We start from the raw sequence: 18,584 nt of genomic DNA on the forward strand, positions 1-18,584 counted from the left end.
ACACGGTACTGTAACGGCATGACAACATTTAGTATAATTAATGTACGCTTTAATCCAAAATATTTCAATATATTCCCTTTGTAGTGGAGCGTTCCTCGCATCGCTGGTTATTAATGAGATGAAATTGTTATTAGTAGCTATTGAACGAAAATATAAAAACACCCATTAAGTGTTAAACTGCCGTAGCCGATCCGAATTTGACTCGCTAGTTCTAAACTTCTATTGTGTCCCGGATAAAAGAAGTGTTTGTGTTTGGGTGAAATTTTTTCAACTCTAAATCAAAAATATAATAAGCTGCTACCTGGGTAAACCATCCATCACGCTCCCTAACCAGAACAATGCATTTTAATATCTTTTATAAATAGCCACTAAGGTTTGATATCACTATTTGCAAACATTATTAATAATATAATTGCCTACGGCAGATGATGTTATTCCTCCATAAATAGACTATTGTGAAATTTTAAATTGAAAATTCTATAAAAATAAGTACCAATATAAACGAGTCTCATCTCTACAATAAACAATTTTCAACCGATGCCTAAATGTATGCCGTATTCAATCTTATTTTCTGGTTAATACTGCTTTCATTCGCTTGTTAATTCATTACAATTCAAGGTGGTTGTTAGTCTAAATTGCAGATTAGGAAAGGATACTCGATAGTCCTCCGCGCCGCCCACTTTACATTTCACTGAATGAACACATGTGGTTTGGCAAAGAAATTAACATTGTAAATTGTTTAACATCTCCGACTTAAGCTTGAATAATTAAATGTGAATGATGCTTCACTTATTAACAAATGTTTTACGTAACACAGGATATGGCTGTGAGTAAACCCGTACATTAGAATATTTCAATTCACTTTTATATTCTGTGCCACGTCTTACTTTTGCCGTTAAGTTTGAAAAGAAAGTAGAAGTTTCAAAGCCTAAGCTAACAAAAGACGTCGCGTATATTATTATTCAGAGTTTTATGAAAAATGACGGCATTATGATACTATTATACTGAGAACATTTCCTTTGCGGGCAAACTGCCAGTTTACACAATAATTTGGCGTATCCTCAAAGAAACTTTCGAATACACACTGATACATAGTAATGTATTTCCATGACACGTACTTCACATGCAAATGTATTTAACTATTACTGAGAGATAATGTCTTTGTTTCTTGTGAGCTAAACTACAAAATTATGCTAAATTTGTTTGTGGCTAACAATTACTGAACTACGTGTTTTAAATAAGTCCAATAGTTTAACTGTGACATTCAATTGTTTGTTGTACTATGTACATTTTTTGTATGAATATGTTTTTAACAGCAACATAACTACTTACTTAGAGCAGATGTCTACATTCCTACTCGATAACCCAATAGCTGCTATCTGTGTGGCAAACGTTAGAATAATAGAAACATAACATTCTATATGCACATATATAAACATACGGCGTCGTATAAATGTGCATATCATTACACTTAACAAGAGGTGAGCGGGCGTGTGGTCCTATTTCGATATTCAGCTTGTGTATTTTTTGTTTCACTAGCTTTAGGGATAGACGATAAATTAACGGAGCCACGCCGAAGCGCTCAATTTTTCTGGTAATTTATTTTGACATGGACGCATTTAACGAATATTAATGGGATGGAAATATTTCACAAATATATAAACCATTTTTTATAGGTGCATTCATTAGCTTATCATTATGCAACTGTCGGTTGATTCGCAATAATCGTGAACACGTAGCTCTCCGAAAATCTGCGGTTTTTTTAACAGCCCAGTCATTTTTTTAACGGTTTACAATGTTTTATGTATAACTAAATAATTATAACATTAAAAAGCGTACGGAACTAGTTTATACAGCAGCTCGTTTTACTTTTATTCATTTTATATTTGTAATTTATTCTCTACAAGCTGAGGTAGTTGTATCTATTAAGATTCTTTCAGCTATAGGGAAGGTGCGTCATGATTAATGGCCGCCAATTATAGGGCTATATATCGATGTAGTCTTCGAAAGAGGACTTATAAAATTCTTGGTATATTACGATAAATTTAAAAATGATTGCAACTGCAACAACAAAACCTGAATTGACTAAATTGATAGGAACGTACATCTAAATGTATTTTAAATTACTCAAATTATACGCAAGAGACTCATAAACCTAACCAAAATCACATTTTAGAATTCCATTTGCAATTAATTTCCGTGGATAATTTGGCTAACGTATTGCGTTAAACATTAAAGCTTATACCTTACAAACTAATATTATTACATACAAAATTTATTTAAATGTCACACATGAAAGTAAATTGTATATTGCATGATTTTATTTTTTCATAAGAGGAACAATGCCCGATACATCAGTGCATGACTCGGCACGATCGACGGTCTCCCATGATTAGGATATCGATTGTTTATTCATTTCTTTATTATTATACATATTCAATAATATTACGAAGTGTTTTAACATATTCATACTTCATTATAAAATATATAAGAATTTATTTATAGAGGTAGCATAAATTACTAATTTTTATATTAATAAATTAGCTTTTTTATTAGTGAGTATACTTATTAAATCAATATTAACAGTAGTATATCCATTTTAAGTTTCATAAATGTTATTGACATAGAATTAATTATTTTACGTTAAAACAAAATGGGTGTGCGGTGAAGGATGTAACATTATCTCAGAATCAAAAATACATCCATAAAATATTATTTCATAAGAAAATCAGATCCGTAATTAAACCGCCTCAACATCAATACATACTGAGCGTAATATAAGCGGTGAGGGATCTGCTTAAAATTCAAATATGGCTACATGATAATTAAAAGTTCATCTGTTACATTATCCCAGCACGATATGCTAATAAGAGTATAATGGAGAAGAAAACAATGAGGCGTCGTAATAGAATTACTTAATAACGAACGGGACCCATCAATCACTGATATAGAATACGATCTTATCTGAAATGAAACTCATCATTTATAGATCTGTCCGTCGGCACTGACCGAATATTAATAATAGATTTATATCGAGTCAACTGAATTTCTTAACGGTAAGTCGAATTTATTGTAAGGTATCACTACCGACAAATTGTAGGGTTCATTGCGCTACATATGCTGTGTGCCGTTGTAATTGAAGCAATCGGACTTTGTTTAATGTGACCAGTCAGCAGCGGCTTTCATCTCTGAGCACACTTTCTTTTAATAGCGTATGTAATTATCAACGTCACGTGGAATGCTACCAATTTGCGGCGATTTCCGGCGGTACTTATTTAAATTCAAATGCAAATATGTGACCCCGTGGTGATCTTATAAAGAAACTATTAGGGTAAAAGAACAGAATCGCTTTAGAATCAGCTTAATTGTTTTCCAATAATGACTTGCCGAGCTCACTATAATTAATTCGCAAATACTAGAGAACTGTGCTATCTAGATTCATTCTAAGATCACTTAAATAACTTTTAATTAATTTAAATGTTTTGGAGCTTTTGGAGTGTTGAATAAGCAATAATTACTTATATGCAGTATACTAATTACTACAATATTAGAGCTACCTCTATCATGAGACACAATGAACTGAATCTTAAAAATAACATAACAAATTTAATTCACATACCATTCCGAAACGATCCCAGCATTGATAGCCGGTTGTAAACCACTAAAACATTACGACACTGCATTAACGGCTAATAATTCGACCAGTGACGATTACGAAACGTCGCTGTCCGGACGTTTGTCGAGATGCAAGATTAGTATTACTGACAGTGACGATAACTTATTTTTTTCTCAGATTCCATAATCGCCGTATCGTGTGGGTACTTTAAAAACCCGTAGATAGAAATGAATGATAAAAACCTTGTCAATATCATTAAAGCTGTATCAAACTGTCTTACTCTTACTTAACGAGATTTTAGGTTTCATATGACATAATGAATGTATTTTATTACTTTATGAGTGTTGAACGCGAACGTGTATGACATAATCATACATCTTGTTACTTGTTTTGTGAAGCAAAGCTTTGACGTTAAAATTGTTCAATTATTATTCACATTAATTTATATTATTCAATTTAGAAATATATTAAAATGAGCTCTGTAATGAATGAAAATTTCATTCCTTTCAGTATTACCGAGTAAGCTCTAAGAAATTATCTGTTTATAATATAAATTGTTAGATAATTATGTTTAATATATCTTCTTATAATGTAATAGACTCTAATTTGGTAATACTAAACACATTTACAATTTAAATGCGCCTCGAAGTGTAAAATATTATTAACAAGCCGATTATGATTCAAACGTATATAACATAAATCCATTTACAAATTAATAGATTCTTTACACAGCCCACTCTATAGTCATTTGCATAACACCATCTTATAAGTTGACATAGTGTGGAGCTGTGTGCATACAGTAAAGCGCTTTCCTAAGGCGTTCACAAACACGCTGTAGGCTAACAAATACACAAATATATTCAGCAGGTGTCCACATATTAACATACAATTTCTAAAGTCTAACGCGATTACTCCCTCTTTAGGACCCGGCGTGATCAGCTTTATGAATGTACTGAGCTTAGATTATGAGCAAGATTATTTGAATAAACATAGAATTTTAAATGTGTTTACAATTATGGAGTGACTCGGAATAAATTCTTCGCATAAATTATAGATGGTTTATGAGATATTCCCGTGACCGTTTTAAAGTATTAAGAAAGGAAATGTTTGTTTATGATACACGTGAAGCATTTCCGAATCTATGATGTTTAATTTTAACATTCAATATGCGTAATATAAAGAAATGGTTTCATAAAAAAACTAATAAGTTTGCCAAATACGTATCTATATTCTATACAAATAAATATTCTTGAACCTGTCTCCATAATTACGAGACACAGTTATTCGCAAAATACATGCCCATAATTTATGAGACATATTACGAGAAGCGTTAAATGTATCATGACGGTAGCTTGGATATCTTCCTACACGGCCTTTTATTGTCATAATGGAAGGAATGGAAATAGAAATGGAAGTGGGACGGCCGTTATTTCATATTTACATGAAATTAACCTTTCATAATAGTTCGAATAGTTTGCGAGGCAGGAAACGATCAGCAAACAAAGCGTATTAGATTGTAGGCCACTCTCGTCCGGCTCGGGGCTGCAACGCCTACTGGCTCGTGAAATGCACTGCCTACTTCTATTAAGATAAAATCGCATTTGTCCGTCGAAATTTTGAATTAAAATTTACAACGTTCAAGGTTGAACCTCTCTATATTTTGCACATGTAATAGACATTGTTCGTGTACTGTATTATAAACTGTAAATCATTGCCGTTACTTAAATGCTGAAATTTGAGTACATTTATTGAAACAAAAATAAACACAAAAAACAAATATTTACCATGTCAGCGGCAAACGGAATCCAAAACCCAATTATAAATATTCAAAGGAAATTAATCTGTAAACAAAAGCTTTCTAATCACACTCACTTCCTTAAAAGCGTTTGAACAATAAACACCGATATCTTAAAAACGAATGCATAATATAAACAAATTAAAATACCGAAGCTATTAATTAATTACACTGAAGTATCCGGCATTGAATTAGAAAGATGATAAACCTGGAAGTACTACCAACGGTCGAACGACGTGCAATCGTTCACTATCAAGTTATGAGACTTATTATTTGGGGGACGACTTTTATTATGCTGTAAATAGTTTATTGCTTGATAAGGAGCAGCGATAGATAAAGCAAATTGATCGGGGTAGAAAGCTGTATACTTTATATGTACGTGGGCGCGTTTAATTGAAACGACGAGATTAGGTGTGTGTGTGTATACGACGAGATGCAGACGGAAGACATTGTTATTAGTTATTTACATAATTATGACACGAAGTATGTGTTATGGATTTCATTTAAAATCTTATGGAAACAGCTTATGAGCAGATGATATTGATATTGGTTTCATTAGGCTAATAACTATGAAAACATATTGTAGTAATTATTTAGTTATATGCATATTTTTACGTAATTTAAGTGGGTGCAATGAAAAATCACAATGAAATCAAACCTCTTTAATCAACTTTATGATAATAGTATCATAGGCTGTCTTAAAAATATAAAAATAGTATATAATTGTCATCCCTATATATTTTTACAACTGATTTATAAAATTATCTAATCGAAGTAATATTGATCTACGATTCAACATATATAACGCACGTCAAAAGCTTTCCAAAGACGTTTGTATAAAATACATTAATAATACCAGTAAGATAATTCGGCGTTACGCAAGAAAATATCTCTTAATTACGACACACGCAGAGCGTAACCGAACTTGAATTAGATATAATGACTGTCGGTTATATTTTTCTGGAATTCGAATTACAAAAGGACGACGCGGTTCGGGCTCGCATCGACGCTTGACGGGCAGCTGCAGAATGAAATTATGAGCATTTTTATCCCTTGGTCGGCCGGACTCTACACCTGCCCTACCCGCGATTGACACCTACCCCATTATGACTCTTCGATGAACGAAAAAAAATCTGTACAAAAGCCCCTATGCAGCCGCATGAGAACTCATTGGCCCTTTATAAAGTGAGTTTATTCATTTTAACATCTTCATACAAACCTGACCATTAGTCGAGGCGTGTGGGCAGCGTGGGCTCGATGTTAAATAAAGCTATTGTTGAACCTAACAAAACGTCCAAGTGAACGTCTTCATAGAACGATGTCTCCGTATTTCTATTGTTAGCTTTAATATCTATCACGGGAGCGTGATTTTTCATTGAAATTTATAGCTAATTCCACGTTATGTTTACCGAAAACTTTCTGAATGGCAGTCTATTGAGTTGCTTAAAGTTATAGATGAAGGCGTCAAATTCGACACTGTTTGTTAAAAGTACAGGGAGCGTGTTTGACACTAATGATTTACGACAAAACTTTACAAATTTAGCATTAGTATTACAAAAGGGTAATATAGACTCTGTCGTACGTACTTGCTTATCTATCTAAATAAGCAGTTTATACATCGTCATTGCTTTACAAGATTGATATGTAATCTTTGGATTTTGAGTGCGGTTGAAGAACTATGTGTCACCTAACTGACGCTAACCGCAGGTGTTAATAAAAAATACACAGCCGCAGCCTGCAAACAAACCGCAACTCGCTCACAGTGCAATCATCTCACAATTCTGCTCTATATTTAGAAAAGTACTTGAGACTAGATTAGATACGGAGCAAGGTGTACCGTCACACGTAACCACACGCGCTTAAAGATCCTGCTCTTTTATTAGTACTATAAACAACCGGAGTACAATAACTAGTTTGTTTAAGTTTGTAACCCAAGTAATATATAAGGGGATAAAATGTTCGATACGATCATTACCCTACAGACCGTAATTAAATGTAGACACAAAATCGTCTTCTGCTAACGACAGTACTGCGTTAATGATAGCGGTCGACAGTCTTATTCGGAGAAACTGAACCTTTCCGTTATGAGGCGAATACTAGGGGAGGATACTTCGTTAACCGCCTTTGTTGTAATGATCCGTTTAATTCCATATACTCACTCTTATAATCTAACTGTCTTTTACAACATAACTTGGTTATGTTTTTTTTTTTCATTGTTTCAATAAATTATATGCCACTATACTCGATTAGGGGCAATAAATCAAATAAGGAACATTTTGTATTAAATAATAATTTATTCGAGACTACACATAAACACATTAATTTGTATGCATTAAAGCGCCAGCTCTTCCCATCACGATGTTATAATATCCGTTCATATAAGCAGCTTTATTTCACAAAATCACGTGCTTCTGTCATCCTGTCCGAAATCTTTCTTTTAATCGCTTGGGCGCTTTATATTTGCTATTCGTGTGCGGTGCTTTGACATGATAAATCGCAAAGCTATTTTATTATTCACCGCAGATCTGGCAGTTCCTTTGATACTTTTTTACGTTACCCTTAGCTATTGTTTTTCTGAGTTCGTTTAGACATTCTGTCAGTCAGTTGGAGATAATTCAAATTAAATACACCTACCGCGCGCGGCCGCTTCGTGAATATTAAGGAGCGGGGCGCCGCTGCAGCAACATTCTCACTGGAATTGCAAATGGAGGGCAATATTTTGTTCGAATTTCAGTATATTACGTTGTTTAAAGGCGAATTTTGCACCGTATGTTACAAGATGATGCTAATTAGTACTGCTATACGTATTAAAGACGTTAGTAACATAATTAGCAATACCTTTTCGGGAAGAAATCTTCTCATGCAAAAAATTTGCACAATAACTTGTTTTGTGCATCCACAGATGCACGTTTCTGTCAAGATCCTTCGTTAGAACGTAATAGAAGCACAACGCGATACGTCTCTGCCTATTATAGTGCCTTGGAAAATATTACGTCTAGACTGAGAGGAACGTGGTGAAACCAAAACGAATGCTCTAAGATCTGACTTTAGTTACAAGACTGCAGGCGGCCTATTGTTAGCGTGATATGCCATCGTAAATTCTCCGTGAACTACCGACGTTCGGATTTATCCCACTGCAATTACAAAATACAATTATACGATAAACATCTCAGCTTTCATGATCAACTTAAGGAGATTTCAATGCAATAAATTCAAATTGTACATCGTCGTATTTACTAATGAAACTAATTAGTTAATGCCATTGTGATACATTTGAAGCTAAAAGTTCTTTGCATGAATCCTATGAGCATAATTGTTATACGAAAGTCACTACATAGCGTTTATAATACCGTTTGTACAAGACACATATTTACTTTAGGAACCACACTAATAGAGTGTTAATGTTCTATGTCGGAACTGCTCTGTGGCCGTCCCGTTGGTAACATTTATTTTAATCTGGTCCTCTTTCGCTTTATACGACGTCGTTAAGCCGTGCTCATTCTTTATTTATATGTCTGCACCTGCAGAGTCCTTTTGATTCCTCTACTTCAGCAAATCTAGAACTGTGTCGGCTTTATTGATCGAACGCCTCAGTAACGCTTATAATTATATAATTATATGGTATGTAGAACGGTGCACGCCTGACGGCGAACATTTAATTAAGACGTATTGTTCCAAGTACCCAGGCATGACTTTTAAAATTTGCCGCTTTTGTGGGGTTCACATAGAGAATGTAACATAACTTCCGCCCTCCCTGTATGAATGAAATGAACGCTTGTCATGCCAAATTTTTCATATATCTAATTTATGTTGAAATACTAACGTAATTAAATGTTCAATAACATACCATATTAACTCTATTAGGTACCTACGTAAAATTGAACAAAAAAATTATGTTGAAAATTTAAAACCAGATGTAGATTATTTTAACTGTATTCTATACATTGAAAAGGGACAAAAGCGCTTAATTGTACGAATAATAAATGTTCCAGATTATAAAAAGCGTACCGAATCAATAAGCAAAGGCTATTCTTTGAATAGCCTTTGCTTATTGATTCGTTGTTTTGATATTGCGTTCCATTTGAGTGCCTATTAATTTCTGACAATGACTTTAACCGTTTTTTATTATCAGTCGATATTGCTCATTTTATTGCATCGTTACATCTTTCTATATACAGTCGAACAATATATATAATTCGCTTGTTTTAATTTTTAAAATTTGAAATTGTTTGTATTTCCCGCTAAAACTTTCAATAGCCAAGAGCATTGGGTTTCTTCAAGTTAAAAGAAAAATCCAATCTAAACTCAAAGCAAACACCGCTACAGACGCAAGACGAACCGTAGACAGAAGAAAAATAAAACTCTTCAAACACGATAAACGCTAGGGGCAATGCAAGCGGGTGAAAAATCAGAATTTCGAAAAGATGGGTTCTTTTAAAGCACCTGCCTGATGAAATAAGCAGCGATATTGTTTTAAGTCCCGGACGGGTGATTACAGCCGCTAACGCAGACTTGAAATTCCGATAGTTTTTGCGTTCATAAAAAGCGATATTCCTTCGGCTGCGTTCCTTCGCCGTATATTGAGTATGCCGGTCGTGATTGTGACGTTGTCTCCATTCGCAGGGAGGGTGTGAGCGAGACGGCATATTGTTTCTGTCGGGGTAGTTATAGTCGCATTTTATGGTAAGTTGGCGGGTCGGCAGGTGTTCGCGATGCACCTGCGACGCGGTCGGACGGGCTGAGATGGGATCGCAAGGACGTCGAACCCATTTTTAAAACTGAGATAAATTTTGATTGTCTGTACAATATCAAATTTCAAATACGAGGATTAGTTGAATTAAGTATTCAAATGCTGAAAGTGTTTAATACTTTTAATATTATTATACTAACACAATACAAAGGGTATTGTGAGAAATTATATTAACGTATCCATTTGTACTAAATCAAGACATACGCTTCAACACGAATATCCTGACTATGATCCGACAATCGTGACCACGACTGTTGTTAATATTATTTCTATGAATACGCTTTTATAACTAAGATAGTAAGAAAGCTACATTCATTATTAGAGGCTAAATCTATTATTACAATCTTTTTCTAAAAGATCTAAAGCAAATTAAACTTCAAAATACGATCTATTTTCACCGTAATAAAACACCAAGCAGTGCTAATACAACTAATCTATACTGATAAGTTATTTATTTATAAATATTCTATTAAGAAACAATTTTACATTTTGATTAGAGGCGAAATTATAAAAATATTTATATTGACCCTTTTTCCCAACGTATGTTTCTAGGCTAAGCAGTAAATTGCCCCTATAATTTAAAGACTGATTGCAAAGCACAAAACCGCTTAAACGTAATATCCATTAATTTACAGCAAAGCAAAATAAAACAAACATTTGCAAATCCCGTGAAACGCACGCGAAGCTAAATTCAATTGAAGCGATCTAGAAACTATAATTACCAGAAACAACTTACTTACAGCGTTCTAAAACATAGTACGGTAACAAGCAGATATAACTTGTTTTAAAGAAAATTTAACTGTAAATATCTGTTGATTGCAATCGCTTGGTATGCACAAAAAACCAAATTATAAAACTATATCTTCTAATTATTAACTATAGTATAATCAAACTACAGAACAGATAAAAGAGGTCGGATAGGAAACAGTTTCTCATATGTATAAGAATTAAGACGCGTGTCGCCGCTTTTCTCTTAATGTTTTTGTATTACACTCAGCACTCGCGAATAAATCGCAATGAACGCACTACAATGCGCGAACGCTCGCTTAGTACAAAATTGGCCCCATGCATTCTAAGTAATGTATGATTTTCCATGTATTTGTCATAGTATCGTTTTTTTTAAATACAAATTGATATAATAATATACTCACACATTTATTGTTACAATGAAATTTTGTTGTAATTGAGCAGCATAAAGCTAATCGATCTACGACCACTAATATTGACGACCAGCAACAAGCTTGATGAGATTTAAATCGTGTAAACGTTAAATGTTTAAGTAGTTTGTTTTTGGATCTAAATTTTCATAAAAAAGATCAACTTTCAGTACCCCGTCAGACCGAGGCTTTCGTTTAGTGTCGTCTGTCAATGAACCTAGGTTCCTTCAGTCCTGCAATCGCATTAACCACTGCACTAAAGCGGCAGGTAACGTCCCAAAGTTATACGAGTACCTACACAGAAACATGAGTACGGGCCATTACAATAAACATGAAAATTAATTGGGTGATAATTCATTGACCCACACGTATTTAAATGTTCTGTGGAAAATTTAATAAACCATCGTTTTAAATATCATATGCGTTAAATTCGTATCAAATTACATTCAAATTATTTTGGCTGGATATCGAAATGCATTTTTTAACTAAACTATTAACTTACGATATCACTGAGTTTTTTTTTTGTCTTGTGTTTTTGTGAGTTTTGACTTCAATTCAGTTATCAGGATGAACCAACCTGCCACAATTTACCCACCAAGATTCTAGTTAAGAGTCTAGTCTAGAATTAAAGTATTCTTTTTAATTCCTTTACACAGATTAGATCACTCTTATGTCAAAGCCTAAATAAAAATGTATTATATAATTTGTATTAAAGAATAATCGGAAAATAAGTTAATCATTTGATAAACTAACAATAAGGATAATATTTATAACCATTGAATGCAAAATGAGAAACGCAAAAAGAAAAGAAGCTTATAAAAACGTGATGAAACATTGTTTTTGATATTTTACTTAGTGGAATCTATACAATTTTTATATATATTGACATGGTTCACTGCTTAACTTTACAAAGAGAAATTGTAATGAACTTAAGTCCATGTATTTTTTTTAATCAAACAGCTAAAATATGAAGAGTTAATAAAATGTGGTCTTGGTTTATTAATTCTTAGTGTCATATTTTACTATCCCGAGATACAGTTATTTTATAAAATCAATATCATAACTTATTTAATCTGTGGCTACGTGTGGCTATCCAATAGGTGGATTTTCCAGACCGTAACTTACTTTGGTTTCGGATTTCTCACTTCAGTAGCTCTTGCTAAATCTGAATTTGATTCGACAAAACATATTAATTGATGAATTAACGGCATTTTTTCTATTTCAACCGGCGTTTTCATTTTGTATTTTTTATGTTTTCTGGCTTATAACTTTCTACTGGGTGAACCGATTTTAGTGATTATTTTATTTGAAAGCTTGTGTCTTCGAACAATTTTATGGCGGTTTTGGAGTTATTTAAAATTATTTATTTATTAAAAATAAATACAATACAAACGCTTTTTTATGTTATATTTCTTAGATAACTGTTTTAATATAGCACTAAATGCGCATTTTAATTTCTAAAATATCTTCCCCTTTCTAATAAATGCCGGAGCGGTAAATAAAGCTAACCAAACCATTAGTTTCGTTGAAGCATGATTGAACTATTCAATCATTACAAATCAAACCAAAAGCCGCGTATCCGGATAATAACAAGTATATGTATAACAGGGATCGGAAGAAGCGAATTCTGTCCGGATATTGAATATTGATCGCAAACTCTTAACCCTGACGTATCGCCGCTAGTACCCGGCCTCATACGATAAAGGGATAAACGTCGATTATTCAATTGTTTCTGTCCAAAAATAATTTCAGCGATTTATCCCAAAGCAATTACCGGTCCTATATTGAATGAACAATTTTCGTATGAGACGATGAAGCGACCAGAAATAATGTTCTTTTCGTTTTTTATTTTTTTTACCTTTGACTTGGTCTGTATCAATTATTTTCTTCATAAGTAGACCAAAATGAACTAACCAATGGAAAACATTTCATGGTATTTTAAATCAGTTTATAATAATTTAAAAAAATCCTATATCGAGCGAAATACTGTGAGTCTCGTCTAATGTATTTTGTATCCATAAATAATATAACATACATTAAACAGGATATAAATAAATATGGAAATATACAGTTAATATCTATCCGTTTTGAGAACAATAATCAACTATTACTTTACCAATCAACCAAAGTACCTTATAAAAACGATATTATATTATTAAAATAGGTAGAAAAGCTCATTTCCACCGTGGGAATTGTGACGTCGGTATAACCTACATCGTATGCTTTATAGAGCTCGAATGAGTAGTTATAATGTGCTATAATGTACGCTGTGATAGAAACCCCTCGGTGCGTTTAGCTGATGTTGCAACCCATATATACTATATTGAACCGGTTGATGTCAGAACACATCGTATCAGATTATTTTCACAACACTTAACAGATATTCAAACTAGTCACATCTGATTGTGTATCTACATCGAAATAAACAAATAGGTAATGAAAATACAGCAATTATTTAAATGTGTAATTTATTTATAACTCTAGTGATCCGCCCCGGTTTCGCCTAGATATAATTATGCATGTATATAAAAACATATAAACCAGCAATTTCTTTAATTGCTATAAAAGTCGCATCAAAATCCGTTGCATGGTTTCAAAGATTTAAGCATACATAGGTGCAGGCAGGTAGCGACTTTATCTTATACTACATGTATATAAAACTGCTGATTTATACAAATTTCGCATAGAATCAAACAAAAGAACTACAATAAAATACGATAAATTTACGTCAAAAAGGTTATGTCATCATATTTTTATTGCTAGCGTATTTTCATGTACTGCAAGGAAAGCTAATAAAAAGAAATGTGGATACTATTAGGATTTTATTATTTGATGCTATGGTAGCAAAAAGGTTTCTTTCAACTGACTCCAGAGTTTACGTAGCAGTCATCATATAACTTATTCAGAGGCACACGTATCCAACGCCGTGTATTCATTACCTGCCAATATAATTTGTCGTATTCTATAATTTTTCTTCATTATTTGCTTTATGTATTGCTGATATTAACGATACACCCTTCAATAGAAAAGTGCTATGGAAGACTAATTTGATACATGTGAGGTAATATTTTCAATGAAAACTTTGTTCTCAAATTACATATTTGTGGGTAATTGATTATTAAGGTTTAATAGTATGTATTTATTTGCAAAAACATGGAATAGTAAGTGTAATGATTGATAATTTAATACATAGGTACATTAAAATCATCAAAACAAAAATTACATAAAAAATTTTGCGGGCGTTGTCGTCGCCTGAGCTTTCATAATATTTAAAAACGTTTTACAATGTTAACGTCGTGTCATTTCTTAATATTTAAAGCGTTTCGTAGAAATAAAGCATTACAAAAAGTAACATTGGCAATGTTTAAGTCTAAAATATTAAGCGGACGGTGCCGAGACTTGGCAAAGTAAAATGTTTATGAATGTAAGAAAGTTCCAAGTTTGTTGGCGAACTTTTAACGCCTTTTCACGGAATGAGGATTACATGGGAAGTGCGTTAGGTCAAAAGTCGCCAATGGATGTAAAATAAAAATCTCTTTTCAATTTTTCAATCGGCTTCATGATATTTTTATTGGCACTTTGTGTCTTTTCTTAAAACATAGTTGCAGTTCTTTCTTTACACGACTGCGCAAAAACGAGTTACTTTTAAATGATTTTTTTTACAATGACAATTTATTGTTTTTCTTTCGGTGATATGTACTATAAAGTATAAATAAATAAAAAATAAATAAATTCCTGCTTTAATACAGTGAGTGTCTGAGTGCTATGTGTTATACATGTACCACGAGCGAAGCCGGGAGCTTAGTAATGTAACAAGTTTAATAACGATGACGTACAAAATAAATTAATAATTTATCTTTCAAGTACAAAATTAATACTTGGCTTAATTAACATAATTGAATATATCTGTAGTTACGTCTCTCAATGATTAATCCATAATTCATGCCTCGCAGTACAAACATAAGTCGACAACTGTTTCATTAAATAATAAGCTAACGTTTGATTTAACTAAAATCACTATCAGTTTTCAAGTAACCTAATATAAAATACCGAATATTTAAGCGATGCCATACAATAAATTCTTGAGTAATCACATGTACATATAGTTAAATCGTGTCATATTTTTTATTAGTCTTAAAACAGGCTTGGTTAAATGGTCAGGTGAAATCGATTAAACAAAACGGTTGTAAGTATTCGACCGATGTCCCTTCGCCAGGGCGGTCCGAGATCAATTTTCTGTTTATATCTATTGGCTATCAAAGTGAACCGCCAAGACCCGACTAATTGGTTGTAATAGTATACGAATTGCTTTACCATCGGCATTTTAAGCTGATGTTAAGCATTTCGCCTTCAATTAACGTCAATGTTTTGATGGTCAGTGATACAAAAAATTGGAATTGGAGAGTTACGATATAGTAATTTCTTCAGATTCAAATATAGGTACGGTTCTTTTCGTATGGATGACCAATTATGTTTCAATATTAGCATTTGAATTCAATCACATACCTTAAACATATGCAGGGTTGAAAAGAATGTATTAAATTATGTATGAATTACAATAACGAATGTTATCTGACTGGGACATTATTTAATGCCTTTAAAGAATAGAATTACTGCATACGGTTTCGTTTCATTACAGTTATAATATAATGTCATTAAAACGATTAATCCGGTATATAATGGCATGGAATCAACTTCGTTTAGCATTGTTTACCATTATGTAAATTTTCCTCAGTAAAAGATTATATACTTAGTTGCAATTAATAAGCCAAAAGTATAAATACAAGTGTACATTAACAAGTATTGATTGTTGATTGATTAAGCAGAACTATGGACATAATTGCATTGAAGAATAAATTTAATACATCAGGTGAAAATATACAAAATGATGAGACTGCCAAAATTTCATTAACGATAATTTCTAATCAAGAACGGAAGAGAAGTTGCCTCACAAGAACATAACGTTGGCAGATAATATGATACACATCTAAAGACCTTTTGCTTGAAAAACTCCCGTGAAAGGAATCAGACACAGTAATTTACTCACATAAAACAAGATATACGAAGTACGGTTAGATCGAACGATTCGTTCAAATATCCTTTGACATGATGAACAATAATTAGACAAAAATTTTCCTTGTCGAAAAGGATCTTGTTATATTTTCCACATATTTACGTTTTTCTTTGAAGTAGACTTAATATTAAACAATATGTCCTCTATATCAATGTTTTGAATATACCACTTACAGAGAAAATAATAACATCCCTGAAGTATTACTAATTCTATAAAAAATATTTCAGATTTAGTTATTCATGTTCTTTTAAATGCTATGTGTGGCATTCGACGCTAAATATTAAAAGTCTAAAAGAAATGCGATAGAGCTGAAAAATAATCGCACAAACTGTTACCAATCATACAATTTCCAAAAAAAGGTACAACGTCATATACCTACAATATATTATGAGAGACTAGTAATAGATGTTTTGGTAAAGGATCTCAAGGCGATTCAACATACAGCGATGTCCGTAAAGTGGAAATTCCACGCATGCTTCGCTTCACCGGACCCGTTCACTGACCGGGATCTAATGTTTCAACACGAAAAAGATACGCCAATAAATATTTCATACGTCACATTCGCGATACGTCTCTATAACTTAATATGCCATTAATCATGACCGTTCTTGAAAGCTCGCTTTGAATACGTATCCCAACTTTCCCCGTATCGTGTATCCTGTCTCAACTAATTTATTAACGACCGTACAATACTTTAAAACTTTTGTTTCGTTCTTTATTGACGTAAATTTTCAGAGTATGAAAAATGAGAAATTAAAGTGTGCGCATCAATGCTTTGTCTTTATTATAAGCCTTCTCACTGCTATTAAAAGTAAAATATTATTATTTAACAGTATAGCGTATTTTCAAATTAAATAGAACCGCATAAATATTTTCATGTCGCATAATGTAGAGAGAAATTATTTCAATATGTCCTCTGTGAGAAAATATACAACATACCTTATTCTCGGAATATCAGATGCAATTTAAGTTAAAGTCCGTTCAGTGCTTCGAAATTGAATTTGTTTCAAATTTACTCAACAGTCACTTGTACATATAATCCACAGGAGCACTAGTACGCCGAAAATCCAGTTCAGATCACAGAACACAAGCTCCGTTTGTTATTAATTTTCCGTGTATAAATCGCGATCGTGTGTAGTCGGAGAGAGGAATGAGGGACGTGCGCTCCGCTCGCAACTCAAACGTAGACTGGCGATCTACGACTTTACGCTTTTCTAAATATACACCCCCCGACGGCTTTCCGCGCACCCTACAAGCGCAACGCATGTACCATGCAATTTTCTATAAATTTTCGCTTAAGCCCCAAAGCCACGCTGTCAAAATCTGTTTTTGCTGGTGCTCAGCCGGCGCTTTTGGTGCATACGACGTAATTGAATTACCTTCAGCTAATTCGGCATTCATTAAACACGTTTTAAATTAACGACGCTTTTATTAATTTTATTTGTCGTTGATTGCGATTGAAATATAAGTATGAAAGGCACGATATTTTAATATTGTCCATTATACCTTTTAGAGGGATGGATGTTATTTATTTAGAAATCATAATAAAGCGTTTGTAATATACATGGTACTTTGTAAATAATTGTTATAAAAAAGGAGGTCCTCAATTGAACTCTATTTCTTGTGTTTTTTTCCTCAGAACTGGGTATTTTGGGTGATTTTTTTCCTTTGTTTGAAAATTGGTGGGACCATTCGAAGACCATTTAAATTTGTCTAGGTCTGACAATTTGAAAATAGTTTTTATTTGTTTGATTATTTATTTATGAAAATCTTTTGCCATAACAGGACACGCCCAATGCGACAGCGATACAAAAATAAAAATTATAAAACAAACTAAAGTTAGTTATACAATTATGTCTAAAAAATCAACTTTATTACACGATAAGATTGATCAAAATTTTATGAAACTGAACAAACATCTTTTTTTTTAATCCGAAGGAAAATATACAGTTTCATCATTGTTTTAATGTTTCAATGCATGTAATCTACTTCCTACCTACCTTTTCAAATGGATAGCCAATACACAAATTTTCAAGGTTTTAAATTATATTTTGTTTTGTTCTCAAAAACTTTATCATGCCTTTTTGTTAACCACTTATGCTAAGGTACACATTATATATCGAATTCCATTCCATAATAAAATATTATGGAATGGAATAAATATCGATATTTAATACTTATTAGATTTTATT

At 32.8% G+C, this 18,584-nt stretch overlaps 1 protein-coding gene across 2 annotated transcripts in view; it reads right to left on the minus strand.

Moving 5' to 3' along the window:
* The window catches only part of LOC119829313 (toll-like receptor Tollo), a 49,375-nt gene extending 31,796 nt beyond the window's left edge, over positions 1-17,579 (minus strand). For both annotated transcript variants that reach the window (XM_038351782.1, XM_038351783.1), the window contains exon 1: positions 17,332-17,579. The gene's annotated coding sequence lies outside the window, so the exon portion shown is untranslated. The remainder of the gene's footprint in view (positions 1-17,331) is intronic.
* Positions 17,580-18,584: the final 1,005 nt, after the last annotated feature.

Source organism: Zerene cesonia, chromosome 10 (genome assembly GCF_012273895.1).
Source record: "Zerene cesonia ecotype Mississippi chromosome 10, Zerene_cesonia_1.1, whole genome shotgun sequence".
Lineage (NCBI taxonomy): Eukaryota > Metazoa > Arthropoda > Insecta > Lepidoptera > Pieridae > Zerene > Zerene cesonia.